The following is a 19,884-nucleotide window of genomic DNA, read 5'->3' on the forward strand; positions in this document are numbered from 1 at the left end:
TTAGAAGGTCCGATTCCCAGGAGGGGTGGGGGTTTCAAAGAGAAACAGAGCTGGACACTAGTTAAGTTGTAGGAACATATTTATTTGTTTGTTTGCTTAGTATAGAGATGGGGATGGGAAGCGTGTATTGCTATGTTTCCTGGGCTCATCTCGAACTCTTAGGCTCAAGTGATCTTCCCACCTTAGCCCCCTGAGTATCTGGGACCATCTGCTCACACGGCTGTACAAGGGTCAGCACAAATTTTAACTAGTAACATATGATTGCATTAGGGAACGAGTAAAGTGTGAGCTGAACATGACCTCTCTTTGTACAAGGGTGACTGGCCATTTAAAAGGGAGAATACAGGACTAGGGAGGGGGAGTGAGCAGGGGTTCCACAGAGTAGAGAAGTGAAAAATTACGAAAAGAAGTAAGAAGGAGTTGGTCCATGTGAAACCCACCTGGGTTTGTTAACTGGTGCTTACTGAAGTTAGGCTCCTAGCTTCCCACAGAAGCTGGGAGACAGGGTCAGCTAGAACAAACAGTAAATTGTTTTCAGGTGTCAGCTAGAACAAACAGTAAATTATTCTGGCAGCCTTAGTTTTTTTCAGACAGGCTTTAAGGAAGCCTGGGGTTATCCTAGGGATGTAGACTTGGGCTCTTAGAAATGATGTGACTGTTTTGTTCAAGTCTTTATGGGTCAAGGTTGAGGTGTAGTAGAGAAGAGGGCTCAGAAGAGCCTGGCGAGTTTGGCTGGGGAGAGAATCTCTGTCAGGAGTGTGGAGCCTGGCTAGTAGGCTCTCCTTTTATAAGGACTTGGCTTATTCATCCCTGTTGAACATACTGCTAAACCCTTGTACTCTTCACATTCTATTTTTTTTCTGGTGTTTCTTGTTCTTTTCTTTTTCTTTTAGACAAGATCTCACTCTGTCACACAGGCTGGAATTCAGTGGTGTGAACATGGCTCACTGCAGCCTCGTCTTCCTGGGCTCCAGTGATCCTCCCACCTCAGCCTCCTCAGTAGCTGGGGCTACAGGCACATGCCACCATGCCTGGCTAATTTTATTATTATTTTTATTTTTTGTATAGATGAGGTCTTGCCATGTTGCCCATCTGGGCTCAAGTGATTCTCCTGCCTTGGCCTCCCAAAGTGCTGAGATTACAAAAATAGCCACTTTTCCTGTCCTCACATTCTTGTTTTATCAGCTATTATTTGGTACATTTAGCATTAGCTCCTAATGTTATTACTCCTTCCTTTTACTTACACAGAAAAAGTTGCATACTTTACAAACAGACACCAGTATTAGTAACAAAACATCCATTTTGTGTTAATACTTCCTGAATTAGCTTCCTGTGGCTGCTATAATAAATTACCATACAAGCTATTGGTAGCTTGAAGCAACATACATTTATTCTCTCACAGCCCTGGAGGTCGGCAGTCTGAAATCTGCTTCACTGGGCTGAAATCCAGGTGTCAGCCAGGCCACACTTTCTCTGCATGCTCTTGGGAGGAATCCATCCCTTGCCTCTTCCAGCCTCTGGTGGTTGCTGGCGTTCCTTGCTTTGTGGCCACATCACTCTAATCTCGGTCTCTGTGATTACACTGCCTTCTCCTCATCGTCTGTCTCAAATCTCCCTCCTGGTTCTTTGTTATAAGAATACATGCTGGGGGGAGGGGGGAGGGATAGCATTGGGAGATATACCTAATGCTAAATGACGAGTTAATGGGTGCAGCACACCAACATGGCACATGGATACATACGTAACAAAACTGCACGTTGTGCACATGTACCCTAAAACTTTAAGTATAATAATAAAAAAAAAACAATAACGACAAAAAAGAATACATGCGATGGCATTTAAGTTCCATCAGCATGATCCCGAATAATCTCCCTAACATAAAATTCTTTACTTAATCATGCTGTAAAGCCTTTGCCATATAAAGTACCATTCATAGGTTCCAGGGATTAGAAACTGGTATGTTTGGTGGGTTATTCAGGCTACCATATTTCCCTACTTGATAAAATCAATAAAAATAAAACATTTAATTATACTCACCCCTTGCCCAAGTTGGCTTGAAGTGGCGTTCATATCACCTTTTTTCCTTTAAGCTCATTCCATACTTCCCTACTTGATAAAATCAATAAAAATAAAACATTTAATTATACTCACCCCTCGCCCAAGTTGGCTTGAAGTGCGTTCACATTACCTTTTTTCCTTAAGCCCATTATTAACATGCTATCTTTCAAAGTCTTGCTAAAAGAAAATTTTTGATATTCAGATTGCCACATGGTGGCCAGTGGGCACTGTAGATCGGTTCCTTTGTCCTTTCTGTGTTGTTCCTGACATTTGGATTGAAAATCCCTGCTTTCCAGGACAACAGGTGATTTCAGACCCTTTGTGAATTTTCTTGCCTCAACCCATGGACTCAGCTACTGATATGGTGTGGCTCCTGGCTCTGTGTCCACACTGAAATCTCATCTTGAATTGTAATCCCCACGCATCAGAGGTGGGGCCTGGTGGGAAATGATCAGATCGTGGGGGTGGTTCCCCCATGATGTTCTCCTGATAGCGTGTGAGTTCTCATGAGAGCTGATGGTTTCTCCCCTCATTTTTCACTCTCTACTGCTACCATGTAGGACATGCCTTGCTTCCCCTTCATCTTCCGTCATGATTGTAAGTTTCCTGAAGCCTCCCCAGCAATGTGAAACTGTGAGTCAATTAAACCTCTTTTCTCTCTAAATTACCAGTCTCAAGTGGTCTTTATAGCAGTGTGAAAACAGACTAATACAGAAAATTGGTACCAGGACAGCAGGGCACTGCTGTAAAGATACCTGAAAATGTGGAAGCAACTTTGGAACTGGGTAATGGGCAGAGGTTGGAACAGTTTGGAGGACTCAGAAGACAAGAAGCTATAAAAAGTTTGGAACTCCCTAGAATGGAATTCCCTAGAAACTTGTTGAATGGCTATGACCAAAATGCTGAAAGTGATATGGACAATGAAGACCAGGCTGAGGAAGTCTTACGTGGAGATGAGGAACTTACTGGGAACTGGAGTAAAGGTCACTCTTGCAATGCTTCAGCAAAGAGACTGGCAGCATTTTGCCCCTGCCCTAGGGATCTATGGAACTTTGAATTTGAGAGAGATGATTTAGGGTATCTGGCAGAACAAATTTCTAAGCAGCAAAATGTTCAATATGTAGCCTGGCTCTTTCTGAAAGTGTATGCTTACATGCATTCACAAATAGATTGGTCTGAAATGGAAATTTATGTTTAAAAGGGAAGCAAAGAGTAAAGATATGGAAAATTTGCAGCCCTCATGGAGAAACTCTCCTAGGGCAGTGTGGAAGGGGATGTAGGGTCGGAGCACCCACACAGAGTTCCTACTGTGGCACTGCCTAGTGGAGCTGTGACGAGAGGGCCACCATCCTCCAGAACCTAGAATGGTAGATCCGCGGAGAGCTTGCACCATGCACCTGGAAAAGGTGCAGCACTCAACACCAGCTGTGAAAGCAGTCACAGGAGCTGACCGTGCAGAGCCACAGAGCCTGCTGAATGCCTTGAGAGCCCATCCCTTGCATCAGGTTCCCTAGATGCTTGATTTGGAGGGTCTTAATTGATCTTATCCTCCAAAACCCAGCCCTTGCAACCTCACAAACCCACCTTGTATTAGTCCATTTTTACACTATTATAAAGAAATACCTGAGATTGGTAATTTATAAAGGAAAGAGGTTTAACTACTCACAGTTCCACATGGCTGGGGAGGCCTCAGGAAACTTACGATCATGGCAGAAGGTGAAGTGGCATGTCTTACATGGTGGCATGAAAGAGAGAGAAATGAAAGTGCCACATACTTTCAAACAACCAGATCTCATGAGAACTCACTCACTATTATAAGAACAGCAAGAGGGAAGTACCCACTCCCCCCGCCACATGATTCAATTACCTCCCACCAGGCCCTCCCCAGACACATGAAGATTACAATTGGAGATGAGATTTTGGTGGGGAGACAGAGCCAAACCATATCATTCTGCCCCTGCCCCTCGAAATTTCATGTTCCTCTCATGCTTCAAAACACAATCAGGCCTTTCCAACAGTCTCCCAAAGTCTTAACTTATTCCAGCATTAACTCAAAAGTCTAAGTCCAAAGTCTCATCTGAGATGAGGCAAGTCCCTTCCACCTATGACCCTGTAAAATCAAAAAGCAAATTAGTTACTTCCAAGATACAATGGGAGTACAGCCATTGGGTAAATGTTCCTGTTCCAAATGGGAGATATTGGCCAAAACAAAGGGGCTACAGGCCCCACGGAAGTCTAAAACCCAGCAGGGCAGTCATTATATCTTAAAGCTCCAAAATGATCTCCTTTGACTCCACATCTCACATCCAGGGCCCACTGAAACAAGGGGTGGGCTCCCAAGGCATTGGGCAGCTCTGCCTCTGTGACTCCACAAGGTACAGCCCCCATGGCTGCTTTCACGTGCTGGTGTTGAATGCCTGTGGCTTTTCCAGGTTCATGGTGCAAGCTGTCAGTGGATTGACCACGGGTTCTGCAGGATGGTGCACCCCTTCCCACAACTCCGCTAGGCATGCCCTAGTGGGGACTCTGTGAGAAGGCCCCAACCCCACATTTTCCCTTTGCACTGCCCTAGTGGAGGTTCTCCATGAGGGTTTTACCCCTGCAGCAGACTTCTCTCTGGACATCTAGGCATTTCCATACATCCTGTGAAATGTAGGTGAAGATCCCCAAATCTCAACTCTTACCTTCTATGCACCCACAGGCCCAATACTACATGGAAGACACCAAGGCTTGGGCTTACAGCCTCTGAAGCCACAGCCCAGGCTATATTTTTGCCCCTTTTAGCCATGGCTGGAGCTGGAGTGGCTGGGATGCAGGCTGTCAAGTCCTGAGGCTACACAGAACAGCTGGGTCCTAGGCCTGGCCCACATAATCTTTTTTCCCTCCTAGGCCTTGGGCCTATGATGGGAGGGGCTGCCATGAAGATCTCCGAAATGCCCTGGAGACATTTTCCTTATTTTCGTGGCTATTAACATTTGGCTTCTTATTACTCATGCAAATTTCTGCAGCTGGCTTGGGCTTGAATTCCTCCCCAGAAAATGGGTGTTTCTTTTCTACCACATAACCAGGCTGCAAATTTTCCAAACGTTTATGCTCTGCTTCCTTTTAAACATTAAGTTCCAATTTCAGATCACTTCTTTGTGAGCACATATGACTATATGCTATTAGGAACATCCAGGTCATGTCTTGAATGTTTTACCGCTTAGAAATTTCTTCTGCCAGATGCCCTAAATCATCTCTCTCAGATTCAAAGTTCCACAGATCTCTAGGGCAGGGGCAAAATGCCATGGGTCTCTTTGCTGAAGCATAGCAAGACTGACTTTTAATCCGGTTCCCAGTAAGTTCCTCATCTCCATGTGAGACCTCCTCAGCCTGGATTCATTGCCCATATCACCGCCAGCATTTTGGTCACAACCATTCAACAAGTTTCTAGGAAGTTTCAAACTTCCCCACATCTTCCTGTCTTCTTCTGTGCCTTCCAAACTGTTCTAACCTCTGCCCATTACCCAGTTCCAAAGTCGCTTCCACATTTTCAGGTATCTTCATAGCAGTGCCCCACTCTCCTGGTACCAATTTTCTCAATCAGTCCATTTTCACACTGCCATAATGAACTACCTGAGACTGGATAATTTATAAAGAAAACAGTTTAATTGTCTCACAGTTCCACATGGGTGGGGAGGCCTCAGGAAACTTACAATCATAGTGGAAAGTGAAGGAGAAGCAAGACACATCTTACATGGTGGCAGGAGAGAGAGAGAAAGAGAGAGAGAGAAGAAGGAAGTGCCACGCACTTTAGAACAACCAAATAATCACAAGAACTCACTATCATGAGAATAGCAAGGGGGAAATCTGCGCCATGATTCAGTCACCTCCCACCCGCCCCCTCCTCTGACATGTGGGGATTACAAATCGAGATGAGATTGGGGTGAAGACACAGAGCCAAACTGTGTCACATCTCTTCTGTAACAGTCCCTGGGCCTGGAGGGATTGAATAGTTTTAGATTTTTAGAGGTGAAACAGAATATAAAGAATTAGCAAAGTTTTAAACCAAAATGTCATAAGCCCTGCCTAGTTCTGAGAATGGCAGAAAAGGAAGCTTATAGGTAATTAAACATTTAAATCATTTAGTATCAAGACATAGAACAAATTATATTATTTTAGATAAAGGCAAAATTATTAAATGAATCCTAATGATTTTGAATACTGGCCTGTCCCTGTGTCTCATAAAAGCAGTTTACTTTGGTTGTCACCTTTGATTGGGTCTGGAGACAAGGCTCTAATTAACTGGAGTTGAGGTGTCAGATACTGGCAGGAATCAATGTTTTCTTTGGATAAGATATGTGCACCCGCAAGTCAAAGCTGTATAATTTAATAGCACAAAGATTAGTCAATAGCACCTGATAAGGACCTTTTTAAGTGGTTGGAGATAGTGATACTGGAGTCCGTGACCTGACTGGAAGCTGCAAAAAGATCTTCTAATCTTATGGTGATTAATTTTTATAGCTTTGGGCAAAAGGTCAGACACAATTCTAGACTCAGTTTTAAAGACATCTGTCAAAGATGTTAAAATACTCAAACGATTTGATTAAAACAGAATCACAGGTCATTGTAAAATAATACTCATTTAACCAAAGTGATCATCAGAAGACATTAAAGGCAATATAGAAGGTTACAATGGATGTAAAAACCTTAACCCTTTTAGATCTGTTTTTCTAGGCAGTTGAAAACCCAGTAAAGACAACATAGCTTGCTTAGCCAACATAGTGAAACCTGGTCTCTACAAAAAATACACGAAGTAGCCAGGTATAGTGGCGTGCTCCTGTAGTCACAGCTACTCGGGAAGCTGAGGTGGGAAGATTGCTTGAGCCTGCGAGGTCGAGGCTGCAGTGAGCCGAGATTGTGCCACTGCACTCCAGCCTGGGCGACAGAGGGAGACCCTGTCTCAAAAACAAACAAACGAACAAACAGAAAAACAGCATAGGAATCATTTCGACAAAACATAACACGGTGTTCTCCTTATGGGAAACCCATTAGATAACCTGGAAGTTAAACCTGATGAAAGAAAGTGCTTCAATTTAATCAGGAAGAATGTGTTCAAGGCTATGAGTATAGCAAGGAAATACATAATTCTTAGTGACTGTATGACAAGTGTCCTGGTCACATTGCAAAATTTAGACACATCAAGAAAAGCCCAGAGCACAGAATCAAGTTATACTGGAGGAAAATATTGCTTTTCTGGACCTTTAAGATAAAACATTTTAGCATTAGGCCACAACAATAGTTATAACTGGAGGAAAAAAGTTACAGGAGCTGATGAAAAGGTAAAGGAGAGGTTTAGGCCTTCATTTTAAGCCTTCTCAAGTGGAGAACAAGCTGAAAGCAGTGAGACACAGCAAAAGTTGAAGTTCTGAGATATGAGTCTGAGGAATTAAAAAAAAGTTTATAAAGTTAAAAAGAAACATTCTTCTAATTCATTACGAGCAAATGAACCTTAAGAAAAGCTTGTTCTAACATAGGGGACTAATGCTAGAGAGATCATTATAAATAATTCCCTTTTAATTATAGTCAATCACATAGGAAATTCCCCTTGTAAATTCTCCTTCATGAACCTTATTACGACTTACATAGGCTGCCACACGCTTAGACTTTCTGACTTGTCTTACATTTCTCTTTCCTAAACAATCAGCTATTTTACTTTAGGGCAAAAAATTACCACACAAGATTTTCTTTCCATATAAAATTATTTTTGGCTGGGTGCGATGGCTCACACCTGTAAGCCCAGCACTTTGGGAGGCTGAGGTGGGTGGATCACCTGAGGTCAGGAGTTCAAGACCAGCCTCGCAAACATGGTGAAACCCCGTCTCTACTAAAAATACAAAAATTAGTCAGGCGTGGTGACACACACCTGTAGTCTCGGCTACTCGGTAGGCTGAGGCAGGAGAATCGCTTGAACCCCAGAGGCAGAGGTTGCAGTGAGCTGAGATCACAACGTTGCCCTCCAGCCTGGGTGACAGAGTGAAACTCTATCTAAAAAAAAATTATTTTATTTATAACATTTTTCATTAAAAATATGCCTTGAAGTGGGCAGGTCAGGTAGTGGGGGCATGATGGCTAGGAGTGGGCCAGGGTGGGGGAGTTCTGCCAGGCGGAGGGAGGGAAGCTCCAGGCTGCGAGGGAGTTGGAGGGGCGTCCTGTGCCCTGAGTGGACGAAGGCAGCTGAATAAGGACCAATTGCAGAGCTGCGTTAAAGAAAAATGCCAAAATCTTCAGAAAATAAGGAATCTGCCAAAGAAGAGAAAATCAGTGACATTCCAGTTTCTGAAGGTGCTCCAAGACGTCTGATTTCAAGGCTTTGCAAAGATTTTCACTGGCTGTCTTGCAGCAGTTACTAGTGGTATGATGTATGATCTCTACTTATCTGTATACCACGAACAGAAATTCTGGTTTTCTGACAGGCAGGAGCTTGACCAGGAAATCACATTTCAGGGTGACAATGGCATTTACCACTCATAAAGATGAGTTAAAGTCGCCTTCATTTGAAAGAGGTGTTTATGAACTGACACACAGTAACAAAACGGTATCTCTGAATAGCATAAATGCAGTGTAGCAGATGTTTCTATACCCAGAACTTATTGCCAGCGTTTTATATCAAGCCACTGGTAGCAATGAGATTATTGAGGTGGAGTATTTCTGTATTGGCATTGTTTTCGGAGTGTAAGGAATATATGTTATTGCTTTGTTTGTTACAAGCTAGCTTATGAATGGAACGTGGCTAGCAGGAATGCTTACTGTCGTGTGGATCATTATTAACAGGGTAGATATAATACAGGAATTGAATACTCCATTCCTTTAAGAGAAAACTGGGCACTACCATATTTTGCATGCCAAGTTACTGGACTTACAGGCTATGAGAAAGCAACTTCAATACTTATGGAGAGAGGTTTTGCTACTTGCCGATGAGTGCTTCAATTTACACGTTTATGATGATGGGGGGTATAGCCACTCTCCCGTTTCTTCGAGCCGTATCTCTGTTCCTGCTAGATATCTTTTCACTGGAGCAAAGTGATGAGGTTTATGAAGTTTATAAAATCTATGTATTTTCTCTCTTCCTGGGATATTTACTGCAGCTAGAGAATCAAGCTTTATTAGTATCTTGTTTATTAAGTTTGGTAGCAGTCTCAATGCTTGCTAACTGCCTTTGGCTGAATCTAAAGAAAGGAACCTTTGTAGCTAAAATAATGAAAGTGATTAATTTTTACTTGCTGTGTACTCTAACTGTGACATTGTATGTTATAATGGAGACGTTTGTCCCACACAAAGAAAATGGGCTCATGCTGAAATTCCTTGAAGTTAAGTTGGGACCAAATATGGCTAAGAATTTTACAATGATGGGCTCCTCTGTCAAGAATCTCTGCAGGGGCCATCTCAAGATTTGTGTGTGTGTGTGAGTGACACAGTCTTCTTTATTACCCGTTCATATTTTAGTGTTAATTATTTATTTTGTTCCTATGTTGCAAGTTATTTTTAGGAGGATTAATGGTAAATCCCTGAAAGAAGCTGTTACTCTTGAAGATGAACGAATTGGTGACATTATTGGAGAAATTATTTCATAATTCACACTATTTTATTGGATTCTCTTGCGATGGTTGTAGAAGGCTTGAAGTACATCTGGATTCCGTATGTCTGCACGCTAGCGGGATTTGGTGTACGCTCTTCTGAACTCTGAACGACACTTTTCAAGTGGTGCCGATTAAGAACTGTACACCCAACGTTGCTGGCTCTCCCTGAGCGTGGCTGTGCCTACGATAGTAGGTCTCAGTTTATGGAAAGAGCTTTTTTCCAAGATTAACGACACAATTAACGGAGCGACAGGAATTCTATGACCCAGGTACAGTGGAACTTATGATGTGGATAAAAAGGCCAGTTTCAGCTGCAACTGTGTTTGCAGGGAGTCCTCAGTTAATGGGTGCGATTAAGTTGTGCACTGGATGGCTGGTGACAAGTTTGCCTCTTTACAATGATGATCTTCTCAAGAGAAATGAAAATGTCTACCAAATATATCCAAAGCGATCTGCTGAGAATATTTATAACATACTGACAGCCAACAAAGCTAATTACCTAATCGTAGAGGATACTGTCTGCAACGAGGTGGGAACCAGAGAGGCTGTGGGGTTAAAGATTTATTAGACACTGAAAATGACCACACGGTTTGCGAAGACGGTGACAAGCTAACCTACTCAAAATATGGGCAATTTTTTCGTGAGGTCAGAATTAACTGTTCTCTATGTGTGAATTATTTCACTAGAGTCTACTGGAACAGATCGTACTTTGTACCCAAAATCAACACTGTGGGCCAGGCGTGGTGGCTCACGCCTGTAATCCCAGCACTTTGGGAGGCCGAGGCGGGCGGATCATGAGGTCAGGAGATCGAGACCACGGTGAAACCCCGTCTCTACTAAAAAAATACAAAATTAGCCGGGCGTGGTGGCGGGCGCCTGTAGTCCCAGCTACTCGGGAGGCTGAGGCAGGAGAATGGCATGAACCTGGGAGGCGGAGCTTGCAGTGAGCTGAGATCGCGCCACTGCACTCCAGCCTGGGGGACACAGCGAGACCCCACCTCAAAAAAAAAAAAAAATCAACACTGTGATGTCCTCCCAATCTTGAAAAATAACTGAACCTTAATTTCACAGACTACCTGAAGTAGAATGCAATTTTTTTCTACCTGCTCAGATCAAATAGGGACATTTGAAATATTGCCGCTGCTTCTCCCTACCTGCTGTTAACTGGATCCAGAGTTCTGTGGGAAACAAAAGATCAGACATTACTGTCCTTTGATAAAATGTGATATCTACCACTCTGCAATATTCCAGACAGGCGTCTTGTTTACTATTAGCCAATCTTTAAAGATTTTACTGATTGCAACATTTCCCCATAAATTTTCATTCTATTATAATAGTGATCTTGAATTTGATTATGTTCAAGGTCAGAATATATTTCTCAAACTTAATTTTATAAATATTTAATGTGATATAATTATATAATAGAAGGAAAGAATTATTTCTACCTTCAAGCAAGTTTCTGAAAATGTTTCGTGATTTATAACAACTGAAGTTTTACAACAAAAGACTAATTTAAATGTTAGCTGAAAATATGTGACATTTAAAGTAAAATCAAAATTACATAAAGGGATGTAAGTGATTTTTAAGGATATACATAAGGATATATCCAGAATTTTCGGGATGCTCTTCTCATCATCTGCTGCTTATCTGAATTACTTTCTTGGTAATATATAGTGAATGATATTATTGCATTTTTTATGACTAGTAAGTGATTAGTTTTTTCACTTATGCCTATTAATTTGATACCAATTTAATCATGATAAAACAACTGTTACCTATTATATATATATATAAAATTTTGATTTCCATGGGTTATTGGGGAACAGGTGGTATTTGGTTACATGAGTACATTCTTTTTTTTTTTTTTTGAGACAGAGTTTTGCTTTTGTTGCCCAGATTGGAGTGCAATGGTTCGATCTCGGCTCAACACAACCTCTGCCTCCTGGGTTCAAGCGATTCTCCTGCCTCAGCCTCCTGAGTAGCCAGGATTACAAGCGTGGGCCACCATGCCCGGCTAATTTTTTTGTATTTTTAGTAGAGACGGGGTTTCTCCTTGTTGGTAAGGCTGATCTTGAACTCCTGACCTCAGGTGATCTGCCCTCTGCAGCCTCCCAAAGTGCTGGGATTACAGGCGTGAGCCACCACACCTGGCCACATGAGTACATTCTTTAGTGGTGATCTGTGAGATTTTGGCGCACCCATCACCCGAGCAGTATACACTGCACCCAATTCGTAGTCTTTTATCCCTCACCCCTTTCCACCCTTTCCCCGAGTCCCCGAAGTCCACTGTGTCATTCTTATGCCTTTGCATCCTCATAGCTTAGCTCCCACTTATGAGTGAGAACATACAATGTTTGGTTTTCCATACCTGAGTTACTTCACTTAGAATCATAGTCTCTAATCTCATTCAGGTCACTGAAAATGCTATTAATTTATTTGTTTTTAAGGCTGAGTAGTATTCCATCATATATATATTTATCAGGTTCTTTATGCACTTATTGACTGATGCACATTTTGGTTGGTTCCACATTTTTGCAATTGTAAATTGTGCTGTTATAAACATACGTGTGCAAGTATCTTTTTTCCATAATAACAAATAATAATTTTTTTGTATAATAATAAATAATAAATAACTTCTTTTCCTCTGGGAAAGTAGTTGGATTGCTGGATCAGGTGGTACTTGTACTTTTAGTTCTTTAAGGAATCTCCACACTGTTTTCCATAGTGGTTGTACTAGTTTACATCCCCACCAGCAGTGTAGAAGTGTTCCCTGTTCAGCGCATCTACATCAACATCTATTATTTTTTAATTTTTTGATTATGGCCATTCTTGCAGGAGTGAGGTGGTATTGCCTTGTGGTTTTGATTTGCATTTCCCTGATCATTAGCAATGTTGAGCATTTTTTCATATGTTTGTTGGCCATTTGTATATCTTCTGTTGAGAATTGTCTATTTGTGTCCTTAGCCCACTTTTTGATGGGATTGTTTGTGTTTTCCTTGCTGATTTGTTTGAGTTTATTGTAGATTCTGGATATTAGTCCTTTGTCGGATGTATAGATTGTGAAAATTTTCTCCCACTCTGTGGGTTGTCTGTTAACTCTGCTGATTATTTCTTTGTCTGCAGAAGCTTTTTAGTTTAATGAAGCCCCATCTATTTATCTTTGTTTTTGTTGCATTTGCTTTTGGGTTCCTGGTCATGAAGTCTTTGACTAAGCCAATGTCTAAAAGGGTTTTTCCGACGTTATCATCTAGAATCTTTATGGTTTCAGGTCTTAGATGTAAGTCCTTGATCCATCATGAGTTGACTTTTGTATAAGATGAGAGATGAGGATCCAGTCTCATTCTTCCATATGTGGCTTGTCAATTATCCCGGCACTATTTGTTGGATAAGGTGTCCTTTCCCCACTTTATGTTTTTGTTTGCTTTGTCAAAGATCAGTTGGCTGTAAATATTTGGCTTTATTTCTTGGTTCTTTATTCTGTTCCATTGGCCTATATGCTTATTTTTTATACCAGTACCTTGCTGTTTTGGTGACTATGTCCTTACAGTATAGTTTGAAGTTGGGTAAAGTGATGCCTCCAGATTTGTTCTTTTTGCTTAATCTTGCTTTGGCTATGTGGGCTCTTTTTTGGTCCTATATGAATTTTAGGATTGTTTTTTCTAGTTCTGTGAAGAATGATGGTGGCGTTTTGATGAGAATTGCATTGAAATTGTGGATTGCTTTTGGCAGTATGGTCGTTTTCACAACATTGATTCTACCCATCTATGAGCATGGGATGTGTTTCCATTTGTTTGTGTCATCTATGATTTCTTTCAGCAATGTTTTGTAGTTTTCCTTGTAGAGGTCTTTCATGTCCTTGGTTAGGTATATTCCTAAGTATTTAATTTTTTTGTAGCTATTGTGAAAGGGACTGAGTTCTTGATTTGATTCTCAGCTTGGTCACTGTTGGTGTATAGCAGAGCTAATGATCTGTGTGCATTTTGTATCCTGAAACTTTGCTGAATTCATTTACCAGTTCTAGGAGCTTTCTGCATGAGTCTATATGGCTTTCTGGGTATACAATCATACCATCCACAAACAGTGACAGGTTTACTTCTTCTTTACCAATTTGGATGCCCTTTATTTATTTCTCTTGTCTGATTCCTCTGGCTAGGATTTCTAGTACTATGTTGAATAGACATGGTGAGAGTGAGCATCCTTCTCTTGCTGTAGTTCTCATGGGGAATGCTTTCAACTTTTCCCTATTCAGTATGATGTTGTCTGTGGGTTTGTCATAGATGGCTTTTCTAACCTTAAGGTATGCCCCTTCTATGTAGATTTTGTTGAGGGTATTAATCATAAAGGGATGCTGGATTTTGTTAAATGCTTTTTCTGCATCTCTTGATACGATTATGTGATTTGTGTTTTTAATTCTGTTTATGTGGTGTATCACATTTATTGACTTACATATGTTAAACCATCCTGCATCCCTGGTATGGAACCCACTTGATTGTGATGGATTATCTTTTTGATTTGCTGTTGGATTTGCTTAGCTAGTATTTTGTTGAGGATTTTTGCATTTATGTTCATCAGGGATATTGGTCTGTAGTTTTCTTTTTCGGTTACATCCTTTACTGGTTTTGGTATTAGGGTGATACTGGTTTCATAGAATGATTTAGGGAGGATTCGGTCTTTCTCTACTTTTTGTAATAGTGTCAATAAGATTGGTAGTACCATTTATTTATTTATTTATTTGAGACGGCGTCTCGCTCTGTCACCCAGGCTGGAGTGCAGTGGTGCAATCTCAGCTCACTGCAACCTCCACTCCCTGGGTTCAAGCAATTCTCTTGCCTTAGCCTCCCTAGTAGCTGGAGTTACAGGTGTGCACTACTATGCCCAGCCAATTTTTGTACTTTTAGTAGAGACGGGCTTTTGCCATGTTGGCCAGGCTGGTCTTGAACTCCTGGCCTCAAGTGATCCACTCGCCTTGGCCTCCCAAAGTGCTGGGATTACAGGTGTGAGCCACTGTGCCTGCCTCTTCTTTTAATGTCTAATAGCATTTAGCTGTGAGTTTGTCTGGTCCTGGACTTCTTTTATTGGCAACTTTTTAAAAAAATTACCATTTCAATCTCTCTGCTTGTTATTGGTTTGTTCAAATATTCTATTTCTTTCTGGTTTAATCTAGGAGGGTTGTATATTTCCAGAAATTTATTTATCTCCTCTAGGTTTTCTAGTTTATGCATGTAAAGATGTTCATAGTAGCCTTGAATGGTCTTTGTAATATCTCCTGTTTTGTTTCTAATTGAGCTTATTTAGATCCTCTGTTTTCTTATTTTGGTTAGTCTCACTGGTGGTCTATCAATTTTATTTATCTTTTCAAAAGAACCAGCTTTTTGTTTCACCTATCTTGCTACCAAATTGGCATATAAGTAAACAAGTACTCATAAATTAAGTCTAAACAGTTTTCAAGTTCATGTGAATCTTTGACAAATAAAACTGGCTTCAAAAATTATTAGTAAAATAATAAAAATGTCTTTAGAGTCATCAGCATACATTTCTGTCTAAATAAATAAATTTTATATTGACCTCTGTGGTTATTGGGGAAATAACTTTAAATAATGACTAACTTTATATAATACCTTGGTTTTCAAGAGTAATCTAAACTGTTAAAAAATAAATTAATTAAATACATATAAATGAGATAAATACCTATAAGTGGACTTTTTGTGTAATGTAAAATCTTAACATTATTTTAAATTAAATAACAAATGCTTATTGAATGTCTGGGTCATTTCCAATGTAAATAATTATTATATGAGAAAACATGGTTTTGAAATTGTGAAATAATTTTATCTATAAAATGCTTACATCTGACATACAGTTCAGATTTCTTGCTTCCCATTTTCACTAAATTTAAGATTACTAGAAATAAAAATTCTAATTAATATATAATTCTGTAAATTGCATTTTATAAAAAATAATTTTGTGTAATTTGGAAATCATTTTAAAATCATTTACTTGAAAACGTAAAAAGAAACCAGAAGTGGGGAAGAGATATGTGAAGAAAGTTATGGGTATAAAGGTGCACCCGTAACTTTCATATATATATATATACTCGTAAATTAAGTCTAATAATACTGCTATGATTATTCATGTACAAGTTTTTGTATAAACAGTTGTTTTCATTCAATTATATTGGGTTCATACCTAGGTGTGGAATTGCTGTGTCATGGGTAACTCTCTTAGAGGAACTGCCAAACTCTTTCCCCAGTAGCCGCACCATTTTACATTCCTACCAGTAGTGTATGAAGGTTCCAACTTCTCCATATCCTTCCTAACACTTGCAATTTTCCTTTCTTCCTTCTCTTTCTTTCTCTGTTTCTTTTTCTTTCTTTCTTTCTGATTTTATTCGTGTTAGTGCTCATGAGGTGGTATCTAATTGTGGTAGAAGTGTGTTCCAAGGCTGGACCTCACCTTAGACCATTGGCCTGTGCAGATGTGAATGTCCCTCTGGGCTGTGCAGTCACCGATATGAGCTCATAGAACAATGATAGCAGTAGTAGCCATTGTTTTTAGAGCCCTTTACGATGTGACAGTTTCATCCTCATCGTCTGCTTGTGTGACCTCCTTTAACCCTCAGAACAGCTTCTCAGGCAGTAGTGCTGTTTTTGCGACTTGAAATATGGGGAACCCAAGACTCAGGGGATCATCATCCTCCATAAGGCCATGGACTATTGGGGAAGTTTATCTTCCAGGATATGCTCATTTCCTCTGCAAGGTGACTGGGGCGCGGGAATGTTGGGGGCAATAATTCATTATTTTTAGCCTAAGCTGGAGGAATAAGCTAGTCAATGAAAGGCTCCCAGAAGCAAACACAGAGAGAAGGCGGGTCAGGGGTGGATGCTCTTGATCCTTTTGCTGAGTTTTTGGCTTGGACTCCTGTTGGGTATAATTCCTGCTCTGGCTTCCCTGACCTGACCCTACACACCCCCACATGCTTATTCCAAAATGGGGTGGACTCCTCTGGAAACTCACCTCCAAGCTTTGCTGGTCATCAAGGGAAACTGGGAAAAGACCATTTCCCAAAGTGGTTCCAGATTTACCACTGGATGACTCACTGGGACTCAGCTGAGCTCCAGGTTTGCCTCAGCTCAGCAGGTTGTAGGGACAGGCAACCTTGTCTCCTTCTAAGAAGATGATGGAACCAGGGTGCCTAAGGTGTGCCCAGGGCTTCTTACTTTACAAGTTGGGCTGCTTGTTGAGACTTAGCTTCTCCTGGGTGTCTGGACTTCTTGGCTAGTCAGGAGGAGTCTGCTTTAGAGGGGTGCTTTTTCATAATTCCTTGTGACTGATTCAGGTCCTTGGACCCCACATTGAAGACAGAGAGGTGAACCCCTGGGAGATGGAGGAGGGGAGTCAAGTCAATGTCTGCAGTCCTGTGGGTGGAGGCTGCGTCCCACCTGAGCCATGTTGAAATGGAAAGATTGCTGGCCCAGGTGTCCGAAGGCCTACAGTGAAGGCCTCCCTGGCCCTGTTTCCTTATCTGTCAAGGCAGCAGGGGATACCCTTGGCACACTGCCTGGGGCTTCAAAAGGATGAAGCCAGGACTGCTGTGAGCAGCCGTGTAGACTGCACAGCCTCGTTCAGGGGGCTTCCGATGTCTTCAGTGTCCTTACTGGTAAGTGGCCCAGTTAAAATCATTCATGCTATTAATAATAATTCCCACATGGTTAGACGTCCTCAGGACGTTATTGTTGGATAGATGGCCTTGGAAAAACACAGGGGAAGGCGGTGATGATTCCAGGAGTAAATAAATCATCAAGAGGCATTTCTTCAGGGCTTGATGATTCCATTTTAAAGACAAAGAGCTCTGGCCCCACGAGTGAGGTTAATAAGTAACTTATGTGATGTGAGGGACAAAGTCTGGATTCAGACTGAGATCTTTGTGGTCACTTTAAGTCCATTTGCCTGAGTATCTGGTGCCTTCTGAGAGGAATTAACATTGATCAGCCTGATTTTCCCATGCCAGTACTCAGCCTGACACCAGAGCTGTTATCTCAGAAGCGGTGTTCATGAGCTCTTCGGGTCGCCCATCGGTGGCTCAGGGAGGCCACATTCATGAAACCCGCAAACCCCCACACACCCCATTGGATATGACTGTGCTACTTCTCTTGTTGTGCCCTGCCAGGTGACTGACTAATGTGTGCTGGGAAGCAATATGGTTCTGTTTGTTGTGTTGCTATAATAGAGCTAAGTTGTGTCTTTATGCAGCAGCACTCTGGGTACCTGCGGTGGGATGTGGATGAGACCCCAGGGGTGGATGTGGAGATGAAGGAGCAATTGGGCCCCTGGACAGGATGTACTCTGGTGATGGCTCCACTCCCAAAATGGTGCCATGTTGCAGCCCTGGGTCCTGGGACATTGGAGGAATCCAGCATAAATTCTCTCTCTGGAGCAGTAAAGTCATGTGGACTCTAGGAAGTACCCTATACGAGACTAAGGGACTGTGAGGGCTGAGGGCTCTCCTGTAGCTATGACTGCAGGTGTCTGGTGGGAACATAGACTTCTGGGGACCTCCTGCTAACCTTTCCTCCACAATGGGGAGGGAGTCCCTCCTGGCTCTAAGCACATCTCGGTCGGCTGCATTGCTTACCTCTCTGTGCTGCCATCCTGAGTTTTTGTGCCTCAAAGTTTCTTTTCTTTGAATTTGAACACTATCTGCTGAATTCCAGTGTTCTTCCTTAGACATTCTAGTCAATGTGTGTTTATCTATTTGTTACTTTGGCTCTTCTTTGTGGAGAAGGTGAGTGCTAGGCACCCCTAGTTAGCCATTTGATCTCTCTGTCTTCTTTTGAGCTACTGACTCTTAAAAAATCTTTTTATTGTGGCAAAATATACATAGCATAAAATTTGCCATTGAAATCATTTTCAAGTGTATAATTTAGTATCATTAAGTACATTCACCACGTTGTGTAACCACCTCTACTATACATCTCTGAAACATTTTCACACTCTCAAACACAAACTCTACACATTAAATAATTGTACTTTTGCTTAATTTTCACTCAGTTATGTACACTTTTGATTCCCTATTTATATTTCCCTATTTATATCTTTATAAGATATAAAGATATAAATGAAGAGCAGCATGAAATTGCATCAACATTCAAGTTCGTTGTGTTCTTTTTCCAGCTTTTCTTCTACTGCCATACATAATTATCATTCTCTTTAAAATACATATGATGTTGCAATGGATTCATTTTTAGAAACTGGTTTTCAAACAGCAAAGCTTATGAAATCTCCATAACCGGCTGTGGATATTGCTGCCGTTGCTGGTTTTGAAATTACATTTTCTCATAACCAGTTGTGAAGTTCCTTCAGGACACTAGGCAGATGAAGCAAGCTGTCAGTAGGATGAAATATGTATTGTTTTAAACTTCCCTAAATAAGATAAAAACCACCCACCACAAAACTCAGTGTACAATGTGACCTAAACTAATAATTCTCATGTTTTTGCCTCTCATCATGTGGGGACTACAGGTCTTCATGAACACTGGCACTTCTGAGTGCAAAGAATAGAATCAGCAAAGGAGAGTTATCTGGACCATAGTTTCATTTAATTGTTGATGTATTATTTTAAGGTATTGCTTTCCTTAAATAGCTTAAAAAGGGAAAAGATTGTGTTTAGCCATTAAAAGTAAAAAGGAAAGGTAACAAAAGACGGTTAACGTTTCCAAAGAAAATATACAAATGGCCAGAAATCCCATGAAAATATGCTCAACATCATTAGCCACCACGGAAATGCAAATCAAAACCACGATGAGATTAGCCAGGAATGGTGGCATGTGTCTGTAGGCCCAGCTGTTTGGGAGGCTGAGGCAGGAGGACCGCTTGAACCCAAGAGATTGAGGTTACAGTGAGGTCTGATTGCACCACTGCACTCCAGCTTGGGTGACAGAGTGAGACCCTGTCTTAAAAAAAAAAAAAACCCACAACAAGATGATACTTTATACCTCACAGCCCAAGGTTGGTCACAGTCCCTAAGTGCAGTATACGGTGCTGCCTAGAGTCCATATGACTTTGTTATTCCAGAGAAAGAATTTATGCTGGGTTCCCCCAGTGGCCCAGGACCCAGGTTGCTGCAGCATGGCACGTTCAGGAGCGGGACTGGAGCCACCACCAGAGTACATCTTGTCCTGGGGCCCAATACTGGGATGGCTACAATAAA

General features: G+C 41.4%; 1 pseudogene; it reads left to right on the forward strand.

Annotated features, from left to right (window-relative positions):
- LOC100603780 overlaps positions 1 to 17,130 on the forward strand; it is a 40,848-nt pseudogene extending 23,718 nt beyond the window's left edge.
- Positions 17,131 to 19,884: the final 2,754 nt, after the last annotated feature.

The sequence above is a fragment of the Nomascus leucogenys genome, chromosome 5 (genome assembly GCF_006542625.1).
Source record: "Nomascus leucogenys isolate Asia chromosome 5, Asia_NLE_v1, whole genome shotgun sequence".
In the NCBI taxonomy this organism is placed as follows: domain Eukaryota; kingdom Metazoa; phylum Chordata; class Mammalia; order Primates; family Hylobatidae; genus Nomascus; species Nomascus leucogenys.